Genomic DNA, 26,435 nt, shown 5'->3' with positions numbered 1-26,435 from the left:
AATATTTCATATATTCAAAGAATTGATGCTAAAATGCAAATCTTGACAAATACAGATACTTACTAAGGAATGAAGGGATTTGACTGAAATTAAACTTTTTCTGTGTACACAATAAAGGCATGAGAAGAAGAACATAACTTCCCAGCCAGTAATCTTTACCCTTTCATTTCAAGGCCTTGAAAGTACAGGTCAGAATAACATTGTTTCTTTACTTAAGAATAGTCACTCAGGCTAATGAGCTCCAAAAACTTGTGAAATGTATCTCCCTACTCACCAAAGTAGACCCTGCTGGTGCATAGGAATTCCATCTCATCCCACCTCATCCTTTCATGTTGCATCTCCTCCACCCAGACATCCTGTACCACCCCTGGGCAAGTCAGTGTTCTGCTTTTATCCTACCTTTACACTAGCCCAAGCTGGGGTCTGCAATACTAATAGTGGAAATGGCAAAGAGATAGTTGTCTGCAAACTCAAAAGCTTTAGAAAGAACATAAGGGACAAATGGTTTCTTAGTCCTCTAAAATGTAAAGAACAAGGTGATAGTATAGAAAACATAGATCTGTGATGAATTTGCTAAAGTTGGTAGCTTAACTACCTCAATTTAAAAGCGAACAATAGTTTTAAAAATCAGATGTGCTATACATTTAATGACAAAAATTGAAAATAGTCCTCACAAACATAGTCAATTCAAAGTCACTAAAAAATAAAAGTTAAATAATGTATTTATTTGAAGAACTTGACTTCTAAATATCAAACATATATTTGCATTAGTTTAAGTAATGATCAATTAAATGTATGATACGAAAAATGTATAATATTTTTAAATAGTTTATTTTTCACACGAAGTTTAAAGATAGAATTCCTACTTTAGAAGATGTGGTTCTTCTCCAGGCTGAGTCAATGAACTGAGCTTTTTCCCTCTGTGGCACTGGTATCTTCAAAACTCAGCTTCCAAAGTGAGTGTGTTATCTTGAATCAAAGAATGAGGGGAACAAGTTTGGGTATGTCTGATTCCAAATTATAGTCCACAGACAAGAGCTAGATACATGGTACCACCTAAATGCAAGGGAGCTAGAGAAATATTGACCTTGGCTAGGCAGCTACTCCTACTCAGCAACAGCTTTGCACTATGGGAGGACAGCATAACTCTTTGATGGAAATCTAGCCTCTGACACAGATGACCCATCTGACCACTAAATGTCTATGAGCACTGTTTGTGCTCAACACAGAATGTACTCCCCACACACCCCATTGCAGACATCATGAAATGGCACCCAGTTACTGCATCCAGCTTAAAGATCAGGATATCCAGGTGGTGTGTAGCCCTCTTCATCTGACCTGCATGGGGTTATTCCTGGTACTGTGATCTACAATCTAAAATGACAAGCCATTTGTCCCACCCCACATCCAACACACAGTGGTGGAGAAGGGACAGAATAAATATAACTACAAACTTAAATTCAAAAAAGGGAAGAATGGAAGCACACAGCAGGCACTGGTTCTTGCAATGATGAATTTCTAGAGGAAAAGTACTGTGTGTTCCTGGCAGTGGAGTATTTCAGTATCTGATTTTAATGGCTGTCATCTGAAAACACATGCATCACAAATATATGTATAGAATCAAATGGAAAAATGAGATATTGTTAGCTTCCTTTACTATTGACTATGGATGTTAAAACACAAAATAAGTAAAAATACTCCTTAAAAGTATAAACGTACAAAATAATTAATAATTACACTTATTTTTCACCAACTATGCAGAAGTTTTCCTTTAATATTCTGTTCTGCAATTCGATCACTTATGCTTACATACTGAAAGGTACTGTACTTTCTTAGGTTATGAACAAATATTTTAACATCTTGTTTAAATGTTGAAGAATAAAACTTTTAATACAGAAGATTTAAATATTTCAGAAAGTTTTGTTTTTAGGTTTTGTAAGTATGAATACACGAAAGATTTTATAGGAAGTATCCTTCTTTGTCCTTGGATTATGGGAAACCTTCTTTCAGAGTTGGAGCTCCAGATTCATAGTGAGCCAAAATCAAGCAACAGCTTTGAAAGTTCTTTTGACCCTGAGTATGACAACTAAAGTACACATGCTAGCTGTTCTCTTCAGGCTGAAAAACCTATCACCCCATCTCAAGTTCAAAGAGATAGCTGCTTCCTCTCTATGGCTTAACTTCTCTTAGATTTTACCTCGTGATTTCTCTCAGGAATCAAAGGAACTCCAGCAAACATGAATCAACCATTTCACTTTTATGCCTGTCAAAGTCCATGAAGATCATGGTCAAGTATAAAATGTAGTCCACCTACCTCATATGATAACAGAAGAGCAGACTATTAAGGATAGCCCTGTATGGATAGAGGTGAAAGCAGCTAAAAATTATCTAAACATTATATAATTGCTTTGCTAATACCCCTCAGTGATCATATGAAATTTCATTGTTCAGAGTAGAGTTGAGACAACCGTAATCTTTCATTTGATCATTTTGATCATCCTCAGAAAATGTGAGTGTATACAGACTATTAGGGCATAGAACATTCACAATAGCCCATAATACTATACCAAGGACATAAGGATTTCCTTGCCATGTAGACTTAGAAATTACTGTTTATTTTGTCTGTTTTCAACAGAAAACATTTGTGTGAAGGCAAGAGAAAACCGTGTTCAATTTAGTAAAAAATGTTTTAAAGTTAACACATTTATTTCAGCAAATAATATTCATCATCATCTTCAATCAGCTTCACCCTCTATTACCAATTTAAGCACTTAGACTGTATTCTTAAATCATGCATAGCTTATTAATTTTTTATACAGCCTTATGAAGTAGAATATTATCCTCATATTTATTTATTAATTTAGTAAAGAAATTAAAACACAGATATTTAAGCAATCTTCCCCAAATTACACAGCTTGCTGTTGGTGAAAGTAAGCTTTGAGCCCAGGGCATTTGACTCCAGAAGCTACCTACACCTTTGACTAGTAGTTTGTGAGATCCAGCCACATAAACCTGGTACAGTAAAGGCTATGTATGTCTGTCTCTGATGCTGATACAATCTTAGGAAACAAAAAATCCTGACACATTCTGATATTGTAATCTTTAAAGTGTGGATACTATACATTGCATTTGGTGGTTTCGAAGTAGATGAACTTCTACCACCAAACATCAAAACATGTAATATTTTCAGAGAAGATCCTGACCAGTTAGATGGAGAGACATCTTCTGAGGTCTAGTTATTCCAAGGAATAAATGTCAGTCCTGGTTCTTATCCTAAGCCTGTGGTGTCCCAGAGTTGACTCTAAATCAGATTAGTTAAGTAATATTAGTAAATCTCACAGGCAACTGGAGAAGATATCATAATATTGGCTAACTAGCATATTAGCTTCCTACATGGAAAAACAATTATTCAGGAAATTGATTGAGCATGGAATCTGGACAAGGGTTATAATATAGTCATTTTCTTTTATTAGTTTTCTCTATATGTTTTTCCTTGGACAATTCTTATCTATGACTAAGACACTGTTGATGAATATAGCATCTATTCTTTTGAATCTATCTTGTTGAATCCTCAAAATGCTGAGCCCCAGTTACATTTGTGAACAAATAATTTCACTACAATATAGCAAATGATTAAAGAATGTAAGTATAAGGTGCCTTGGGAACAGATTGGGGAGCGCACCTCTGTCTGCCAGGGAAAATTGGGAGGAAAAAAGAGATGTATAGAGAATAACTTTCACGGGAGAAGTGAGGCTTGAACTGAATCCCGAAGGATAAATCTCTTTTCCAAAGAGAAGAAAAAGTCATGCATAGAGAACAGAGTGTAAGGGCCAAGGAGACCTAAAAAAATCCACATTTTCCCCCACTAACTGCTAAATTATTTTCAAAGTTAAAAGTAAAAAAAGCTAATGGTACATCATTAGGCAACACTAAAATTATCTTGAGGCTTGACAATGTCAAATAATAAATTACTTCTGCCAGGCAGAGCCAGTTACCTTTTATAACATCAATTTAGATTCACACAAATCACCCTCCTCACATCCTCTTTAGGTTCTTCCAACCATGCATCAAAGTCATAACAATGGACACTAATCTGATTACAAATGATCAAGGCATTTCCTGTCTGTAACATTTCAGATCAAACTCAGTGTGCAGTGTATTCCCTAAATCAATACAAGTAATGAAAAAAAGTTTTAATTATTTTACACTATTTGTACAAGCTGTTGGAGCTACTGGATACATAGCATTTTATTTTAACCCAACAACATTAACACGATCATTTTTGTTTCAGGAAGACTTTAATATAAAATATTCAGCTTTCTTTTATTGCCATTTAATATCTAAAACAGATGTGCTTACACCATGTCTAAGACTAACTACTTAAGCTCAGGGATGAAATGAAGGAAAAGATGAGAGTCAGGTATGAATAAAGAGATAAAGGGCTTAAGGTGGAGGCAATAAAGGTACAGAGATCAAGAATGGAATGACATCAAGTTCAGAATGAGTTAAATTTGGAGTGAGGACCATGTATGGAGTAAAGGTAATGGACCCAGGGTCAAAGTGTCCTTCCTCAGAACCTTTTCTACTGCTCAAGAGTAGATTACTAATACTTATGTCCATGGAATAACAAAAGAAATAATTCTGAGGCACTATTCCAACACCAATAAAATTTCCCTATATTTGTCATTTATTAATATTTAGCAGATAGATGCAATATAAAAATAGCTACAAAGATAGATGGGAGATGATAGATAGATAGATAGATAGATAAAATAACTTTGATAAAGAACTATATTAACTAGGGTAGTCTTCCTTGGAATTACTATTTTTTAATTCAATATTACAGTTCTTTAAATATTCAATATTACAGTTGAATTCAATATTACAGTTCTTTAAACTTGAAATAGATTTTAAAAAATTCTTTAAAGAATTTTAAAGAATTTTAAAGATTTAAAGATTTTTAAAAATTCTTTAAATTTTACAGTTCTTTAAAAATTCAATATTACAATTCTTTAAACTTTAAATAGATTTTTTTAAAAGTGAAGTTCAACACAGAAGTTCAGCAGTACATATTAATATTTTCAATAAAATTATTCCAGTAAGGTATCCTAAAATTAGGAGTTTGGGATTAACATATATGCACTACTATATATAAAGTAGATAAACAACAAGGACCTACTGTGTAGCACAGGGAACTATACTCAATGTCTTGTAATAACATATAATGGAATAGAATCTGAAAAAGAATAGTTATATACATACAACTGAATCACTTTGCTGTATACTTGAAACTAACACAACGTTGTAAATTAAACTTCAATTTTTTAAAAAGCTATCCTAGGCATAAGGTGAAATGAAAAAAATATTTAGAATGGGTTTTGTTCTTATCCTTACTGTTGAATGAATCGCTTCCATTTCCACTTAAGACTGAGAAGACCATAATCAAAATACTTATTTTTCATTCACATTATACCAGCACTTGTGCCAAGCACTTGAAATATCATTAAGAACAAAACAGAGACTAGGACATCATAGAACTTAGAGTCAAGTAGAGGAGATAGTACTCAAATAATTACATGGATATGCATTTAATTATTACCATGGAAGAGTAGTGAAGGAAAAATTCACAGTGAGAATGCATAGCACAGAAACCTCATTTGAGAGGGGCAGGAGGAGTCTCGAAAAGGAGGCATTTAAATAGAAACCTAAGGTGATCCTGTTGAGATTATCCAGAAGAAAATGAGAGATTCTTTTTTCAAGCAGAGAAAAAAGTGTATACAAACACTCTGAAGCAGGAACTCGTCTTGCTTGTGAAACTAAAAGAAGGTTATCTTGGCTCCAGAGTAAACATTGAGGGAGTATGACATGAAAGGAAAGCAAGACCATGTGCTGGCTGGTATACCTCTGCCTGTTGTGACTTCTCAGGTGATAAGTACTTACCTTATAAGATAAGACCCAACCCACAAATTCTTACATCCGTCTCTGAAAGAGAGATGAGACTAACTTCCTATGGAAGGAAACTCCATGCTTATTTACTGTATCTGTGTGCCTTAGATTCCACAGGGAATTTGCTGTTGTTGTCAACATTAAACAATAACTAGAGGCTAGAGAACAGTAGACACTACCAGTTTCACTAAACTCTAAATGAGGACCAACAAAGAATATCCAGTGTCATCTCCATTTCCCACAACTCCACAGAGACTTTCGTCATATTCCAAGAAGGAACGGATCTCTGTGACAAACGCTCCTGAGTTGTCTTGTACGATAAGTAATCATTGGATTTAAAACATGATAACCTCACTACAAACAAGACAGCTCAGGAGCGTTTGTCACAGAGATCCCTTCCTTCTTGGAATGCTTCTCTTGGATCAAGAAACTTCAGCCTCCTGGTTTTCTTCCTATCTCATCAGCTACTCTTCCTAGTCTACTTGACGCTCCTTCTCTCAGTGTGGAAATGTATCCAAAGCTAAGTCCTGGGCCCCCTTCTCTTCTCCATCAATATACTCTCCCATCCAGACCCATCACTTTAAATACCCGTATCTCCTAAATCATTACTTCCAACTTTGACCTCTCATAGTTCTAGATGTGTATATACAATTTGACATCTACACTTTGATGGAATCTTCACATAAGCATCTTAAAAATAATATGACCAAAGGGAACTTGACTTTCCTGCTGTATTATAAGATCTAACATTTCAAGTGCTGCCTTGACATCTTTGAGTTTCACAGGGCCCAAAGGTCTAGCTGTGAGTTCCCTGCTCTTGCCAGAAATGCTCCTACCCAGTGGAAAATGTTTCCCACCTGACTAGTTCCCTATCAGCTGAACTAGCTGCCACAACCTGGTCCTCAAGCTAACAAATTCACCTGGCTGCCAACCCATGAAATTATTCAAGCAAGCAATCATATCCTCCTGCAGGAACCAGGGGGCAACTGACCCTCCTGTTACTACAAGACCTGCCTTCCACAGCCCCTTCTGGTTCACTGTGCCCCTGACTGAAACACCTGTTAGGCCTGGCATGGCATGTGCTATCCTCTTGCCTGGGCTGTGAGAATACATGACTAATAAATTGTCGATCTCATCTGTCTAGTGTCACTGTTGTATATTTGACCACCTTCTATGATTTAGGGCATAGGATCTCTCCTTCAGCCATGGGATGAATAGGCAGTCATCATAATACCCCCGAAACTAACTCCTTCTGATCTACATTTCAAAATATAGTGCTACCATCCAACAAGTTGCTTAAGTCAATAAGCTATCTTTTACTCTTTTCTTTCCCTCTTACCCACATTTAATCAGTTTGAAAGTCCTGTCAACTCTGCCTCAAAAATGTAACCCAAAACTGTCTGTTTCTTTCCATCTGCATTACCTCCCATATTTAGCTAATATTATCTCTCACCTATATCACCACAGTGACCCCCTATCTGGACTCTTAGCCTTTACTCTTACTATGAAAAATTCATTATTCACACAATAGCCAGTTTAAAAAAATTCTAGTAGTTTTTCCTCACACTTAAAACAAAATATAAATTCTTTTCCTGGCTTACAAAGTCTTAAATTATTTGATTCTACTCGCCTCCTTGATTTATCTTGTCTTATGCTATGCATCACCCACTCTCTTTCAACCACAGAACTAAATTCTTCATCTCTCCCTAGAATTCTTGCTTTTGGGCTTTTAAATTATTGTTCTGGGCTCCCCTGGTGGCGCAGTGGTTAAGAATCCGCCTGCCAATGCAGGGGACCTGGGTTCCAGCCCTGGTCCGGGAAGATCTCACATGTCGTGGAGCAACTAAGCCCGTGTGCCACAACTATTGAGCCTGTGCCCTAGAGCCCGTGAGCCACAACTACTGAGGCCATGTGCCGCAACTACTGAAGCCAGTGCGCCTAGAGCCCGTGCTTCACAACAATAGAAGTCACCACAGTGAGAAGCCTGCACACCGCAACGAAGAGTAGCCCCCACTCGCCACAACTAGAGAAAGCCTGCGTGCAGCAACGAAGACCCAACGCAGCCTAAATAAATAAATAAATAAATAAAATTAGTTGTTCTTTCTGCCTGGAAAGAGTTTCCTTCTGATCTTGTCATGGCTGGCTAGTTATTGTCAATCAGATCTCAGTTAAAACATTTCTTCTTAGATATATTCCCTGATCTCTCAGTCTCCACCATATCACCTTATTTTAATTTTCTTCATACATCTACTATCTGATATCTTTCTTGTTTATTTATTTCCTCATTTACTTGATATCTGTCTCCTGTACCAGATTGGAAGCTGATGAGAGCAAGTACCTTGACTGGCTTATTTACCAGCATAATCTCAGTATCCAGGGCCTTGCCTGATACATAATGGGAAATTAATAGATAATGGTTAAAAGAACAAATGAACGGGGGCTTCCCTGGTGGCGCAGTGGTTGAGAGTCTGCCTGCCAATGCAGGGGACACGGGTTTGAGCCCTGGTCTGGGAAGATCCCACATGCCGCGGAGCGATTAGGCCCATGAGCCACAACTACTGAGCCTGCGCGTCTGGAGCCTGTGCTCCACAATAGGAGAGGCCGCGACAGTGAGAGGCCCGCGCACCGCGATGAAGAGTGGCCCCCCACTTGCCACAACTAGAGAAAGCCCTCGCACAGAAACGAAGACCCAACACAGCCATAAATTAATTAATTAATTAATTAATAAAAAAAAAAGAACAAATGAATGAAGCAAAGGAAAACAGTTGTTAAGGCATAAAGTTTGGCTTAATACAGGCCATTGTTCCAATCCCACTAGCTGTGTGATCCTTCTGAATCTTAGTTTTCTTCTGTAGAATGTGAATAATAACTGTTTCACAGGGGTTTCCTGGGAATTAAATTAGATATCAGGAGTTTTATGTTTCTAAACAATTCCTATAATGTAGGACCTACATAATAATAAAAACCGTTATGAAACAGACATGGTCAGCTTCAGTCAGCTTCTAACAAATCTTGAGACAACACACAGAAGAAGGAAGTAAAATCAGAATTACAAAATTCTAATTCACTCAGATTACTCAATTACTAGACAGTTTTTTAAAGAGGATTGAATAGAAATTGTATAACTTCCTTAGCTTCTAGTTAAAATCTATTCTTCAAATTATAGCAAAATAAGTAAGGTGTAAATAAGAAGCATGTAAGAGAGGCAGTGCTCCCTTTACACTTTATTTGACTGAACTGTAATCTTGTTTATTTTAAATCGTGTCTCTCAAACTATGTTTAAGCCTCAGTACAATTCTGTAGAAATATACAAAAGTCATAGTGCTATAGTGCCACATCGAAAATTTATATAGATGCTTGGGATCACAAGAGTCAAGCAAATTAACACAGTTTTAAAAAGCTGAAAGACAATTTAACTTGCCTCACTCTTTTGAGCTGCAAATGCTATGTATTTCACATTCTTGAGAAATGATCATAATATGTATTTGACAACATTTGTTAATAAGGAAATTAATTTTATCATGAAACATGATTGTCTCTATGCATTTATATATAACACTTAAACCGAACATGTGTCAGATGTTGAGCATTTTCCCCCAAATTATTCTCCTTCACACCATCTCCAACATATAACATATGATGTACTATATGATGATAGAAGGTGTTCTATTTTAGGTTATAAGACTATGTCAAGTCCAATAGCTCACCACCAAAAATAAAACCCAATAGTGGATTCAAGACTTTAAGTAACATTTGAAAGAAACCACTGACCTTCTTTTGCTGCATGAGATTTGAAATTGGTTAATGCTGTATACGTAGTACTCCATTGTTCTGTGGTTGAACATTGGGGTATTTCCAGTGTTGAGACATTACAAAGAGTAATTACAAAGAGTAAGAATGTAAGAAATATTCTTATATTTGTCTCTAGGTGCCTTGATCATAAAGTTGTAGGACATATGTAAGTTCAGCTTTAGTAGGTACTGCCAAACAGTTTTCAAAAGTGGTGGCAGTAATTTATATCCTCACTGGCAGTCTACAAAAGTCCCATTTGCTCCACATCCTTAACCACTTTGGGATTGTCTGTTTTTCACATTAACTGTCCTTTATTGTTTTAATTTGTATTTTAGTAATGACCAATGAAGTTGAGTACCTTTTAAAAAATGTATTGGTCATACAGGTCTGTTCTTTTATGAAATGCTGGCTTGAGTCTTTTGTTCAAAACCCCTAAAGGAAAACATAGGCAGAACACTCTGACATAAATCACGGCAATATTCTTTTGGATCTCTCTCCTAAGACAAAGGGAAACAAAAGCAAAAATAAACAAGTGAAACCTAATTAAACTTAAAAGCTCTTTCACCACAAAGGAAACTGTCGACAAAATGAAAAGACAACGTAGGGAAAGGGAGAAAATCTTTGCAAATGATATGACTGATAAGGGGTTAATATGTGAACAGCTCATACATCTCAATATCAAAAACAAATCATTAAAAAGTGGTCAGAAGACCTGAATAGACATTTTTTCGAAGAAGACATACAGATGGCCAACAGGCATAAGAAAAGATGCTCAACATCACTAATCATCAGAGAAATGCAAATCAAAACCGCAGTGAGATATCACCTCCCACCTGTCAGAATGGCTATCATCAAAAAGAGCACAAATAACAAATGCTGGTGAGGATGTAGAGAAAAGGGAACCCTTGGTGGGGATGTAAATTGGTGCAGCTGCAATGGAAAACAGTATGGAGGCTCCTCAAAAACTAAAAATATAGCTACCATATGATCCAGTAATTCTATTCCTGGGAATATATCCAAAGAAAACAAAGACACTAATTCAAAAAGATACATGAACCCCAATGTTCACAGTAGCATTATTTACAATAGCCAAGACATTGAAGCAACCTGAGTGCTCATCAGCAGGTTGAGCACTGCTGGATAAAGAAGATGTGGTATATATGTATACAATGAAATATTGCTCAGTCTTTAAAAAAGAATGAAATTCTGCCACTAACAACGTGGATGGACCTAGAGGGTATTATGCTTAGTGAAAATAAGTCACACAGAGAAAGACAAATACACCTTTGAACCAACCTTAGGACCATCTATGTATGAGCTTCTGATTAAAGAGACTTAAAATGATCCTTATGTTTTAAGACACTACTAATCAGGTTCTCTGTTATTTGAAGCCAAATGTATCATAACTGATACACAACCATTCCTGTTTTTCTTTCCTGAGAGATCTGGGCATTAAATTTTGAAAACTCTGATAGAAATCTATGTCTAAAATAGGAAAAATGATAATATCAATCTCACATTTCAGTGCAGGGGAATGGTTTTATTGGAGAAAATAATACTCAAAGATTATCAACATATCAATTAATTTATCCTCCAGAAAAACATCTGAAATAAAAGTTAGAGTAAGTAGTTTCAGAGAAAATGGGTGTTTCAAAATTCACAAAATTATAGGCATGTAAAATTCAGAGCATTAAATTCCAGAGCTCCTCACTCCAATGAGCTGATACTAATTAATCAAAGTCATGTAACTGAGGATGCCTCCAAACTGAATTAAGACTTTATGATCTTTGCAGATTAATTTATTGCATTTCACTAGGATCAGTATTATACTAAATATATACTAAAGCAATTTCTACTAAAAGAGAAAGAATTATATGACAGCCTCTTAAGCAGATTTGGTTGATTATAGTTTTACTACATGGAGATTAACATTTTAAAATTAAAATTTTAGTAACTGCAGACACAATTATTTCTTTGTATTTAATGAATTTAATTCAATAATTATTTCCTTCACAGAAAGCTAAAAGTTATTACTCTAATTTAGGAAATTAAAACTTTTAGTAAAGTTACTAATAAGCTTACATATTGATGAGCTGATACGTATTACCTTGTGCTTGCCTGGATAACTTCATTCTGCAAAAGTTGTAATTTTAAGATGAGAAGATAATTGCTAAGGAAAATAAGTTTTTGTCATTTTTTAACTTAGTGTAAATCTAAAGAGATTGAGGGAAAGCTGTATTCAATAGTTTACCAGCAGTCTTTGGCAGAGAGAAAAACTAGGCAGCCAAGGGGGCCATGGTAAACCTGAAGTTGGCATAAAGATTCAAATACTATCTCATTTCTAGTCAGTACCTTTTCTAGATTAATCATAGATATTCAAAGATACAATAGGGATATTTATGAAGTATAATGAGTCAAATTATAGAAAGCTGTTAAACTTAAATACCCTTATCATTCACCAAAGCTTGAAAGTAGAAATGACATAGACTCTATCCCCAAACTTTTCTTTTGTTGTTGTTGTTTGTTTTCTTGCAACTTGAAGTTGATGATATTCAGCAAAGGAGGAAGGGCTGAAGACTGTCTTGGAAGTGGTATTTTTTTCTTGAACTCAACGTACATGTAATGACTAGCTATTTTGTGCTCAATACTACATAGAATCTTAATCTCACCAAGTAGAAATCAAAGTTAGATTACAGTATGAATCAGCACATGGTCAGGTTGCAGAGGAGCTAAGGCTTCATCGTGAAGCTTAACTTGGGCTCTGCCCTGAAACATGGTAAGGAATTAGCCAGAGAGAAGAGGGGAAGGCAGCACCACAGCAAGAACAAGGTGATTTGAACCCCCAAATGAACATGGAGAATTTTAAGAAAATTGCAGTAAAAGCTTGCTTTCTTTGAGTAAAGGGTTTAAGCATGGGAATGGACTTGATTTTGTGCCTTAGACCCTAATCTGATGTCTTACATGGATGACCTTTGTTGGATCTAGCAGAGATCATTATCATCCTTTTCCCCCTAAAGATCAAATAAATGAGAGCCCAAGGTGAACAACTGACACTTTAGCTCTCATTTATCAGGGCCTTCTTTTAGCCCTCCTTAGACCCCTGCAGCTAGACTTCCAAGGAGAAGTTACCTTGAGCCAAAATTTTACTTTTCCTACAAGAAGAGATAATAACAAAAATGACTATTTTGAAGGGTGAAACTGTTAAGCATTATGTAAATGTTCATTAATTCGAGTTAAAGGAGCTCCATGCAATGGAACTCTAGTATAGATGAAGCATACTTATATAATTACAAATTTTGAGTACTTCGAGTTAATAAGTCCCAAGATAAACCCTCATTATGGCTAAATGCGTATTGCAGGATCTTCAACCAGGCCTCAAGATGTTAAGTTAAAAAATAATATAGTCTTCCACCACAAAAAATCTAACACATAACTTGATAATAATTCTTGTGCTACTTATTATTATAAAAGAAAATTTAGCAGAGTTCTTTTGGATGCCAAAAACCAGTGGCTATGTCCGTGCTTGAAGTCTGAACTAACCTGGAAATGAGGGGCATGTATTTTCCACTGCTATACTGCTTGCAGCTCCAGGAACCCACATCTGGAAGGCTGCTTTCCCTTCTAATCCTATCCTGCAGACAGCATTGTCCTCATTATCATAATTCTCTTATTCTTGTGAGGTCCTCGTTATCAGCATATGATTGGTATAGAGAAAAAAATCCAAGTAAAGGAGAATATGCATGAGGCATAGTCACTCTGGAAAACAGTTGGGAGTTTCTTATAAAGTTAAAACACACTGTATGACTCAAAAATCCCTCTCCTGGCTCTTTATGCAAGAGAAATAAACTTATGTTCACACACACACCCACACAGGTCAAAATCTCATCCCAAATGGATGCAGAAATCAGTTTCATGAAGTCCTAATTGGGGTCCATTGCCCAGAGTTGTCAAGCTCACAGGACACTGGAAAGACCAGAATAGAAATATCATAAGCTTATTGGCAGTTAAAGAGAAAATAAATGTGGCTTCTAGTTTGTTTGAGTCTTAAGAGACTCAGAAAGCAGCTAATGTTCTCAAAGAGGTTTTTCTTTCTTTTTTTTTTTTAACATCTTTATTGGAGTATAATTGCTTTACATTGTTGTGTTAGTTTCTTATGTATAACAAAGTGAATCAGCTATCCATATACATATATCCTGATATCCCCTCCCTCTTGCATCTTCCTCCCACCCTCCCTATCCCACCCCAATAGGTGGTCACAAAGCACCTAGCCCGACTCCCTGTGCTATGCAGTTGCTTCCCACTAGCTATCTATTTTACATTTGGTAGTGTATATATGTAAATGCCACTCTCTTACTTCGTCCCAGCTTACCCTTCCTCCTTCCCATGTCCTCAAGTCCATTCTCTACATCTGCGTCTTTACTCCTGCCATGCCCCTAGGTTCTTCAGAACTATTATTTTTTTTTTTTAGATTCCATATATATGAGTTAGCATACGGTATTTGTTTTTCTCTTTCTGACTTACTTCACTCTGTATGACAGACTCTTAGTCTTAAGACTCTTAGTTCCATTATATATATGTGGTACAATGAACATTGTGGTACATGACTCTTTTTGAATTATGGTTTTCTCAGGGTATATGCCCAGTAGTGGGATTGCTGGGTCGTATGGTAGTTCTATTTTTAGTTTTTTAAGGAACCTCCATACTCTTCTCCATAGTGGCTGTAAAAATTTACATTCTCACCAACAGTGTATGAGGGTTCCCTTTTCTCCACACCCTCTCCAGCATTTGTTGTTTGTAGATTTTTTTGATGATGGCCATTCTGACTGGTGTGAGATGATATCGCACTGTAGTTTTGATTTGCATTTCTCTAATGATTAATGATGTTGAGCATTCTTTCATGTGTTTTTTGGCAGTCTGTATATCTTCTTTGGAGAAATGTCTATTTAGGTCTTCTGCCCATTTTTGCATTGGGTTGTTTATTTTTTTGATATTGAGCTGCATGAGCTGCTTGTAAATTTTGGAGATTAATCCTTTGTCAGTTGCTTCACTTGCAAATATTTTCTCCCATTCTGAGGGTTGTCTTTTCGTATTTTTTATGGTTTCCTTTGCTGTGCAAAAGCTTTTAAGTTTCATTAGGTCCCATTTGTTTATTTTTGTTTTTATTTCTATTCCTCTAGGAGGTGGGTCAAAAAGGATCTTGCTGTGATTTATGTCATAGAGTGTTCTGCCTATGTTTTCCTCTAAGAGTTTGATAGCATCTGGCCTTACATTTAGGTCTTTAATCCACTTTGAGTTTATTTTTGTGTATGGTGTTAGGGAGTGTTCTAATTTCATTCTTTTACATGTAGCGGTCCAGTTTTCCCAGCACCACTTATTGAAGAGGCTGTCTTTCTCCACTGTATATTCTTGCCTCCTTTATCAAAGATAAGGTGACCATATGTGCGTGGGTTTATCTCTGGGCTTTCTATCCTGTTCCATTGATCTATATTTCTGTTTTTGTGCCAGTACCATACTGTCTTGATTACTGTAACTTTGTAGTATAGTCTGAAGTCCAGGAGCCTGACTCCTCCAGCTCCGTTTTTCTTTCTCAGGATTGCTTGGCTAGTATTTTGTGTTTCAGGGTCTTTTGTGTTTCCATACAAATTGTGAAATTTTTTGCTCTAGTTCTGTGAACAATGTCAGTGGTAGTTTGAGAGGGATTGCAATGAATCTGTAGATTGCTTTGGGTAGTATAGTCATTTTCACAATGTTGATTCTTCCAATCCAAGAACATGGTATATCTCTCCAACTATTTGTATCATCTTTAATTTCATTCATCAGTGTCTTAGAGTTTTCTGCATACAGGTCTTTAGTCTCCGTAGGTAGGTCTATTCCTAGGTATTTTATTTTTTTTGTTGCTATGGTAAATGGGAGTGTTTTCTTAATTTCACTTTCAGATTTTTCATCATTAGTGTATAGGAATGCAAGAGATTTCTGTGCATTAATTTTGTATCCTGTTACTTTACCAAATTCATTGATTAGCTCTAGTAGTTTTCTGGTAGCATCTTTAGGATTCTCTATTTATAGTATCATGTCATCTGCAAACAGTGATAGCTTTACTTCTTCTTTTCTGATTTGGATTCCTTTTATTTCTTTTTCTTCTCTGATTGCTGTGGCTAAAACTTCCAAAACTATGTTGAATAATAGTGGTGAGAGTGGGCAACCTTGTCTTGTTCCTGATCTTAGTGGAAATGGTTTCAGGTTTTCACCATTGATGACGATGTTGGCTGTGGGTTTGTCATATATGGCCTTTAGTATTTTGAGGAAAGTTCCCTCTATGCATACTTTCTGGAGGGTTTTCACCATAAATGGATGTTGAATTTTGTCGAAAGCTTTCCCTGCATCTATTGAGATGATCATATGGTTTTTCTCCTTCAATTTGTTAATATAGTGTATCACATTGATTGATTTGTGTATATTGAAGAATCCTTGCATTACTGGGATAAACCCCACTTGATCATGGTGTATGATCCTTTTAATGTGCTGTTGGATTCTGTTTGCTGGTACTTTGTTGAGGATTTTTGCATCTATGTTCATCAGTGATATTAGCCTGTATTTTTCTTTCTCTGTGACATCTTTGTCTGGTTTTGGTATCAGGGTGATGGTGGCCTTGTAGAATGAGTTTGGGAGTATTCCGCCCTCTGCTATATTTTGGAAGAGTTTGAGAAGGATGGGTGTTAGCTGTTCTGTAAATGTTTGATAGAATTCACCTGTGAAGCCATCTGGTCCTGGGCTTTTGTTTGTTGGAAGATTTTTAATTACAGTTTCAATTTCAGTGCTTGTGATTGGTCTGTTCATATTTTCTATTTCTTCCTGGTTCAGTCTTGGAAGGTTGTGCTTTTCTAAGAATTTGTCCACTTCTTCCAGGTTGTCCATTTTATTGGCATATAGTTGCTTGTAGTAGTCTCTTAGGATGCTTTTATTTCTGCAGCGTCAGTTGTTACTTCCCCTTTTTCATTTCTAATTCTATTGATTTGAGTCCTCCTCCTCTTTTTCTTGATGAGTCTGGCTAATGGTTTATCAATTTTGTTTATCTTCTCAAAGAACCAGCGTTTAGTTTTATCGATCTTTGCTATCGTTTCCTTCATTTCTTTTTCATTTATTCCTGATCTGATCTTTATGATTTCTTTCCTTCTGCTAGCTTTGGGGTTTTTTTGTTCTTCTTTCTCTAATTGCTTTAGGTGTGAGGTTAGGTTGTTCATTTGAGATGTTTCTTGTTTCTTGAGGTAGGATTGTATTGCTATAAACTTCCCTCTTAGAACTGCTTTTGCTGCATCCCATAGGTTTTGGGTCACCGTTTTTTCATTGTCATTTGTTTCTAGGGATTTTTTGATTTCCTCTTGATTTCTTCAGTGATCTCTTGGTTATTTAGTAGTGTATTGTTTAGCCTCCATGTGTTTGTATTTTTTACAGATTTTTCCGTAATTGATATCTTGTCTCATAGCATTGTGGTCGGAAAAGATACTTGATATGATTTCAATTTTCTTAAATTTACTGAGGCTTGATTTGTGACGCAAGATATGATCTATCCTCGAGAATGTTCCATGAGCACTTGAGGAGAAAGTGTATTCTGTTGTTTTTGGATGGAATGTCCTATAAATATCAATTAAGTCCATCTTATTTAATGTATCATTTAAAGATTGTGTTTCCTTATTTACTTTCATTTTGGATGATCTCTCCAATGGTGAAAGTGGGGTGTTAAGTCCCCTACTATTATTATGTTATTGCCGATTTCCCCATTTATGGCTGTTAGCATTTGCCTTATGTATTGAGGTGCTCCCATGTTGGATGAATAAATATTTACAATTGTTATATCTTCTTCTTGGATTGATCCCTTGATCACTATGTAGTGTCCTTCTTTGTCTCTTGTAATAGTCTTTATTTTAAAGTCTATTTTGTCTGATATGAGAATTGCTACTCCAGCTTTCTTTTGATTTCCATTTGCATGGAATATCTTTTTCCATCCCCTCACTTTCAGTCTGTATGTGTCCCTTGGTCTGAAGTGGGTCTCTTGTAGACAGCATATATATGGGTCTTGTTTTTGTATCCATTCAGCCAGTCTATGTCTTTTTTGAACCATTTAATACATTTACATTTAAGGTAATTATTGATATGTATGTTCCTATTACCATTTTCTTAATTGTTTGGGTTTGTTATTGTAGGTCTTTTCCTTCTCTAGTGTTTCCTGCCTAGAAAAGTTCCTTTAGCATTTGTTGTAAAGCTGGTTTGGTGGTGTGAAATCTCTTAGCTTTTGCTTGTCTGTAAAGGTTTTAATTTCTCCATCAAATAGGAATGAGATCCTTGCTGGGTAGAGTAATCTTGGTTGTAGGTTTTTCCCTTTCATCACTTTAAATATGTCCTGCCACTCCCTTCTGGCTTGCAGAGTTTCTGCTGAAAGATTAGCTGCTAACCTTATCGGGATTCCCTTGTATGTTATTTGCTGCTTTTACCTTGCTGCTTTTAATATTTTTTCTTTGTATTTAATTTTTGATAGTTTGATTAATATGTGTCTTGTCGTGTTTCTCCTTGGATTTATCCTGTATGGGACTGTGCGCTTCTGGGACTTGATTGACTATTTCCTTTCCCATATTAGGGAAGTTTTCAACTATAATCTCTTCAAATACTTTCTCAGTCCCTTTTTTTTCTCTTCTTCTTCTGGGACCCCTATAATTTGAATTTTGGTGCCTTTAATGTTGCCCCAGAGGTCTCTGAGATGGTCCTCAATTCTTTTCATTCTTTTTTCTTTATTCTGTTCTACAGTAGTTATTTCTACTGTTTTATCTTCCAGGTCACTTATCTGTTCTGCCTCAGTTACTCTGCTATTGATTCCTTCTAGAGAATTTTTAATTTCATTTATTGTGTTGTTCATCACTGTTTCTTTGCTCTTTATTTCTTCTAGGTCCTTGTTAAACGTTTCTTGTATTTTCTCCATTCTATTTCCAAGATTCTGGATCATCTTTACTATCATTACTCTGAATTCTTTTTCAGGTAGACTGCCTATTTCCTCTTCATTTGTTTGGTCTGGTGGGTTTTTACCTTGCTCCTTCGTCTGCTGCATATTTCTCTGTCTTCTCATTTTGCTTAACTTGCTGTGTTTGGGGTCTCCTTTTCACAGGCTGCAGGTTTGTAGTTCTCATTGTTTTTGGTGTCTGCCCCCAGTGGGTAAGGTTGGTTCAGTGGGGTGTAGACACTTCCTAGTGGACAGGACTGGTGCCTGTGTTCTGGTGGATGAGGCTGGATCTTGTCTTTCTGGTGGGCAGGACCGCATCCGCTGGTGTGTTTTAGGGTGTTTTTGAACTTAGTATGATTTTAGGCAGCCTCTCTGCTAATGGGTGGTGTTGTGTTCCTGTCTTGCTAGTTGTTTGCCATGGGGTGTCCAGCACTGGAGCTTGCTGGTCGTTGTGTGGAGCTGGGTCTTAGCGTTGAGATGGAGATCTCTGGGAGAGCTCTCGCTGATTGATATTACATGGGGCTGGGAGGTGATCCAATGTCCTGAACTTGGCTTTCCCACCTCAGAGGCTCAGGCCTGACACTCGGCTGGAGCACCAAGACCCTGTCAGCCACACAGTTGCTTAGTGTCATTCTTCCCCATCAGTGTTTTGCTCCTCTCAGCCAGTTGCTGTTGATGGTCTCATTCTGCTGCTGTCTCCCTACAGGCAGGCCAAAGCCTGACACACAGTGGGCTCTCAAGAAATATCAACTCTCAAATAGGTTTTAAATCAGATTTGTTTTAGAAATTGACCCTAGTGATGTGTTTCCCTGCAAAACAAACTCTTAGTTAGGGCAGAACAGACCATTAGCTTGCTCCAAATGGTGTCCTAGGGTGATCACACCCAGATTTTGATTTTTTAGCTTCTCTGAGTACATTAACCTCTCTGATTTGTAGAAGAATTCTATGAAACTCAACCCTTGTGAAATAAAAAGGATTTAAAGGTAATTAAAATAATATTTGAATGCCTTTTAGAGATTATATAACCTAATCCTTGATTCTTAGACATTTATCCAGTTCTGTGACATTTTATTCAAGCAGAGCAGCAGACTAAGTTTTAAATTTATTTTTTTTTAATAAATTTAATTATTTATTTATTTATTTTTGGCTGCTTTGAGTCTTTGTTGCTGCACACAGGCTTTCTCTAGTTGTGGCAAGCGGGGGCTACTCTTCATTGAGGTGCACGGGCTTCTCATTGCAGTGGCTTCTCTTGCTGTGGAGCACAGGCTCTAGGCATGTGGGCTTCAGTAGCTGTAGCCCGTGGGCTCTGGAGTACAGGCTCAGTAGCTGCGGCGCACGGGCTTAGTTGCTCTGCGGCATGTGGGATCTTCCCGGACCAGGGCTGGAATGCGTGTCCTCTGTATTGGCAGGAGGATTCTTAACCACCATGCCACTAGGGAATTCCAAGTTTGTTTTGTTTTAATGTGAGTTTGTCTTCTAATCTCTCTTTTATCTTTTCCAATTTTTCCCTTTGTGAGTTATTTACACTTAAATGAAAATTAAGCATGTTTGTATATTTAGAAGATAAGGAGGAAGAAATTTACAATCAAATTTGCAGTTGAAGAAAATAGAACTTTTCCTGTTTTCTCAAAATTTTAGCTAATGCCTCAAAGCTGGAGAAAACGGGTGATACATTATGAGAAGCACATTGGACTTAATAAGAGCTACCAAAATTGTGTTATTTTTCTCATTTTTCCCTCAGATTGCCACGCCCTTTTCAAAAGTATTCAACCTAGATAAACGTTAATCTCTATTTTTATCCTAGTTTCTTGTCATTCTAGTAGCCCTTCATATTATTTTGCAATTCGCCTCTTGTTCTTTAGCTCCCCCAGGATACTTGGATCTGAATTTACAGTGGCAACAAAACAACTTGCCATCAAAGCCGCAGCTGGAACCCTGAGGCTAGTATGTTACTTTCAATACAGAGGAATACTTCCTCTGTATTCCTTGCCTTTCTAGTGCCTTTGATCTATAATCCACATTGCAAACCCCTCCATCTAATCTATATCTTTTCCCTCCCAAAGCTACCGTTATCTTGCTGATTCTACTTCCACCTCTTTTTACTGGAACTACATGTAATCCCATCTTATTTTAAAGAAACTCCTCTATAATACACAACATCTTGACAATTCCCTCCACCTCTTGCCCTAACTATAACCTGGCTCTCCTCTAATGATATAAAGGTCCTCCACAGAAGCTGTTAATTCTCCTTGTATTTCACAGTGAGACGATACATTCATCTTTCTCCTGTTTACCCACTGCAATTACATTCTTATTACATTTGATATTCATCCAAAAATCCCTCCTTATTTGAGCCCCTAAAAATTCAGCTATACCCTGTGCTTCTCACTTTCATCCCAGCCATTAGCTAGCCTCCACTTTCTTTTATCACCTTTAGTATCCTGATTATAGTCTTTTATTCTACCAACTCCTGTCATTATTCTGAAAGACAATGTCCACATGAACAACCATCTAACAAACTTCACTCCCATTCCGCTCTGACAAAACATTACTAAGGTCTATATTTTGGACCTTGTCATCTTCCCAAATTCATTTTCTGATCTGAAGTTTGAAAATATAATTGGCACACCTATGTTTACACCTCTACCACTATCTCTTCCCACTAAGCATCCATGAGAACTTATACCTTCTTTACTCAAACTGACCCTAGGAACCAGCACTTCAAGGACATCCTCACAGCACTGTTGTTACTTTCCTGTGACAGTCACACCTCTGCCAGCCTGCTTCATAAATCTCTATCCTGGAGGACTGATAGATTTGAGTACAAATCAAACCTTCTCTAATTGATAACTGTATGTGCTTAGGCCTTAAATTTCCTGATTTTCAGTGTTCTCATCTATAAAATAAGGAAAATGTTGAAAATATTACATAAAACATTACATATAAAGTGCTAAGCTCATACCTGAATCAATATATTGTAGCCGTTATTAACCATATTGTCTTTAAAATGCATTGTCTCTGAAACTATACAATGCTGGAGAAAATCGTAATGGTTAGTTACCACTACAGAGCTGTGATTTTCAAACACAATTAAATACTCAACATTATTGGCCAACTAGTTTTTGTTTTACTCATTAATCTTCCGTCATCATTTTTCTTTGTAACAACATAAAATTTTACCAGTCTTCTCAATTTTTCTTCCAGCAACCACCTACGCTTCCTTTGCAGTTGTCATTCATAGGCAAAAACCAAAGATGTCGCACTGGAGTTGTATTAGCTTATTTCCCATTTATCCCCAAACTTACCTATGTTTGCACTGATCCATCCATCTATTCATCCATCCATGTATGCATTCAAGAAACACTTATCAAGCAACTGCTATGCGCCAGATGCTGGAGATTCAGTGGAGAACAAGACTGGGAGTTCTTTTACTCCTGAATCTTACACTCCATCATGGCAGACAGTCATTGAACAAGTTATTAAAGTTCTCCTAGTGTTACAAAGGAGACAGCAACTTTCTGCAGGTACATAAAGTACTCTTAATTCTGAATATTTTTCAGCTTGTGAAGAAGAGGATGAAAGGTTTATGAAGCAGAAAGAATTGCATATGCTAAACCCTCAGGGAAGGAAAGAACAATCAAGGAACTAAAACAATGTCTCTGGACCACAAGGAATGAAGAAGGAGAGAACAACAAATGGAGCTGAGACTGCTAATGATTCACCAAAGCCATTCCCCACTTTTTCCCCATAGTTTCTGGATATATGAATGCCCAACTGCACTAGATTTCCCATCTTCCCTTGGAATGAAGTGTGGTATGTAGCTACATTCTTTCTAATGGTGTCCCACTTCCATGCCTTACCCATAAAACACCCCATGCATGCTTTTCTACACTCTTTGTTCTCAGGAGTCATCATTGCCAGGCAATGTTCAAAACAACCTTGGAAGTCAAGCATTAGAGATTGCTGAGTTCATCAGCATGAGTCCCAGTGTGGAGCAGAATTCACCTGGAATACGAATCCTGGACTGTTATAAGACTGAGAAATAAATTTCCACTGCCTTACTTTTGGAGGTCTACCTGTTATAGTGGTTTAGTTTACTCTAACTGGAAAAGTGAGAAAGGGATATTTTATGCAGAATCTTGTAGAGCATAATAAGAACTGGAAACAATTGACGGATGTAAAGAAGAGGGAACAGTCAGTGATATATCATAAGTTTCCAGTTGGAGTTACTGAATGCAAATGGTCATGCAATTTGCAAAATAGGGAACACTGAGGAGCAAATTTAAACATCAAGAACATTAGTTCCACTTTGCACAGATTGAGTTTAAGATGGCTGTGAATAATTCAAGTGGAGATGTTTAGTGGGTACATAGCTATACAGGTATGGAACTCAGAAAGGAGATTTCAGCTGGAAATAAAAATATGAGTGTGGTAGATATAAAAGAAAATTGAAGCCACAGGGATACATGAGATGAGCTCTTACAGTTAAATGCTCTTTCACTGAGTGGTAAAAAGAAATTTATCTTTTCATTCTCAAACTATTTCTACTAATGGGTATATCTGGAGCAATGTAAGTTGTAGTTAAAGTACCTGTACTGTCCCAATAACCCCTCAAAATTAGAAGCTGTGACAAACCAAGCCATTAGTACAACTATACAAATATCTACTACAAGTTTCTTAATTAAATCATAGTATCCTTCTACTTTAATATATAAATAGAAACAGAAATTATACTTTACTTCTAACTTATAATTGAGCCACAGGAATCCCATGATTGTACCAAAATATTCTCCTCATATATTCAGTTGCTGCCTACAGCAAACGTCTTTCGTTGTATCTTTGCAGCTAAGCTTTTAGCACTTCTCGTATTTCCCACTGTACTCATAAGATTGATCTGAAATCTATTATGCCACTCTTTTCCACTTGAACAACTGCTCTTCAGATGTTGAGCACACATTGTTGCACGTATGGGGAAGGAGAGAGAACCAACCAGTTAGTACGAGCTTACCACGTGCTCTACACATGTTATCTCTTTATTCCTCAGAGCAAATCTCATGGGTTAAAAGAACTGTAATCCAAAAGCACCTGACAAGTTTGACTGGGTATCCTTCCACTCTTGTCCCCTCACCAGCAGATGAAACAGCAAACCTTCAAAGATTTATGCCTCTGGGTTAAACCTGTCCCAGTATCTGGAAGGTTTGCTCTTATCCCATAGGTCTCATCAAGGTCAAATTTCACCAACTAGTCAGTGCTTCTCTAGCACATACTAAGCACCAAAATAGGACTCAGATGGGAGAGACTCTAACTTATGCATACTTTATATAAGCAACAAAATTTTTGAAAACAGAAAGTTGGAACCTTGTCTCAATTACACTAGGAAGGAGAAGAGGTGAGGAAGAACCGAGTTCAAAGTGCTGGTTAAGGTATAAACCAGATTCCTGAACCTCCTGATATTAGGAATGGACATCTGAGAATGGACAACTGAGAATTAGACTCTTCTCTATGCAACTTCCTACTTGACATAACCATATGTTTGTTAAACGGGGTCATATAACATGTACATACCTGAATTTCTTGATTCTGATCTCCAATCCCCAAACTGACTTTTCTCTCAGTCTTCCCCATCTTAGTAAATGTTACCATTACATACCTAGTTGCCCAACTCAAAAACTTATAAGTCTACACTGTACACAAAAATTAACCCCAAATCAATCTTAGGTTTAAATGTTGAATGTGCAACTATAAAACTTCTAGAAGAAAACATAGAAGAAAATCTACATAACCCTGGGTTTGGTGATGAGTTTTGCATATACCAAAGACATGATCCATGAAAGAAAAAATTGACTTTAGATTTTATCAAGTTTAAAAGTCTACCCTGCAAAAGACACTGTAAGGAGAATGAGAAAATAAGCCACAGGCTGGAAGAAAATATTTTCAAAACACATATCTGATAAAGGAGTTATATCCAAAATTGCAAAGAACTCTTGTATCCAAAATATACAAAAAAACTCTTAAAACTCAACAATACAGAAACAACCAAATTTAAAAATAGGCAAAAGCTCTGAGCAGACACTTCATCAAAGAAGATACACATACAACAAACAAACATATTAAAAGATGCTCACTATTATTTATCACTAGGAACTACAAAGGACAACAACAATGAGATACAGCTACGCACACATCTATTAAAATGGCTATACAGCAGAAACTAACACACCATTGTAAAGCAATTATACTCCAATAAAGATGTTAAAAAATAATAATAATCTAATGGAAGATGAAGACCCTCCATGAAGTGACAGGGGAAGAGAAAAAAGGACTTCACATATGGTGACTGTGAGGATTTAAACTGACATGTATATATTAAGTTACTACTAAGCATGAGGTAATATAAATTTCCTTAGCAGTGAAAAGACCAAAACCAATTTCGATTTGAAAAAATAATTCAGAAGACAGAAATACAGAATTGTATAATACAATTTGATACTTAATAAATATTGTAATTGCTCTATAATCAAAATAAATAAATTAATTAATTAATAATAAAATGGCTATGATCCCCAAAACTGACAATATAATCACTGGTGAAGATACAGAGCAACAGGACTCTCATTCATTGTTGGAGGAAATGCTTCTATGTTTTGGAAGAAAATTTGAATTCACTTCTATACAGACTATTTTTAAGACTCTTTCTTACGTGTAACCATAGCAACTCATATACTGGAAATCAGAATTTAAATTATTATGTACTTTACAAATGAACTTATTTACAAAACAAAAACAGAGTCACAGATGTAGAAAACAAGCCTATGGCTACCAGAGAGGACAGCAAGGGTGGGGAGGGATAAATTGGGAGATTGGGACTGACATATACACACTACTATATATAAAAAATAAAATAAAGTAAAATAGATGATTAATAAGGACCTATATATAGCACAGGGAACTCTTCTCAATACTCTGTAATGACTTATATGGGAAAAGAATCTAAAAAAGAGTGGCTATATGTATATGTATAACTGATTTACTCTGCTGTACAGCAGAAAGTAACACATTGTAAACCAACTATACTCCAATAAAATATTTTAATAAATAAATTATTATGTACTTTAACATATCTGAGTTGGAACAATACTACAAAGTAAAACTGAACTCCAGGAGCAGATATTCCAAAATATTTATTTTTCTAAGTATTTCTATAAGAAATCATGACCTACTCTGAAACAGTCTTTTTGATTTTTCATATTTATGCTCTTACACTTCAGGAAAAACAAGATTCAAATTTTATTGAGAACTCCTTAATTGTCCTTCTGCCTTTTCCTTTATACAAGTGAATTGAATACAGGTGATTTTTTTGCTCTGAAAACTGAGTTTGTTGAGAATTTCAGTTTTTCTTACGCATCCCGCAGACATTTTTTCTTGTTTTATTGTAAAAATATATATATATATTAAACTGTTTTTAAAAAGTAAAATTATTACCTCTATCTTAATACCTTTCTTTTTCCCATATTATGATCTTGTCCTTGTCCACATGCATTCATATTTTAAATAGTTGGAAAAATGTCATGTTATAAATTCTCCATCTCTATTCATATTCCATATTTGTTTCAGCCAGTATTTGGGTATACTTTCCAGTCCTGTACAATGCCCCATATCCCAGTACTTTTCCAGCTTTAGGAAAGAACATGGAGACTGTTAGATTCTA

General features: G+C 36.3%; 1 long non-coding RNA gene across 2 annotated transcripts in view; it reads right to left on the bottom strand.

Annotated features, from left to right (window-relative positions):
- Positions 1-884: 884 nt before the first annotated feature.
- The window catches only part of LOC132366600 (uncharacterized), a 237,153-nt gene continuing 211,602 nt past the window's right edge, over positions 885-26,435 (bottom strand). For both annotated transcript variants that reach the window (XR_009503475.1, XR_009503474.1), the window contains exon 3: positions 885-969. This is a non-coding gene — a long non-coding RNA (uncharacterized LOC132366600). The remainder of the gene's footprint in view (positions 970-26,435) is intronic.

Source organism: Balaenoptera ricei, chromosome 5 (genome assembly GCF_028023285.1).
Source record: "Balaenoptera ricei isolate mBalRic1 chromosome 5, mBalRic1.hap2, whole genome shotgun sequence".
In the NCBI taxonomy this organism is placed as follows: domain Eukaryota; kingdom Metazoa; phylum Chordata; class Mammalia; order Artiodactyla; family Balaenopteridae; genus Balaenoptera; species Balaenoptera ricei.
This window is presented reverse-complemented; position numbering and strand designations above follow the sequence as displayed.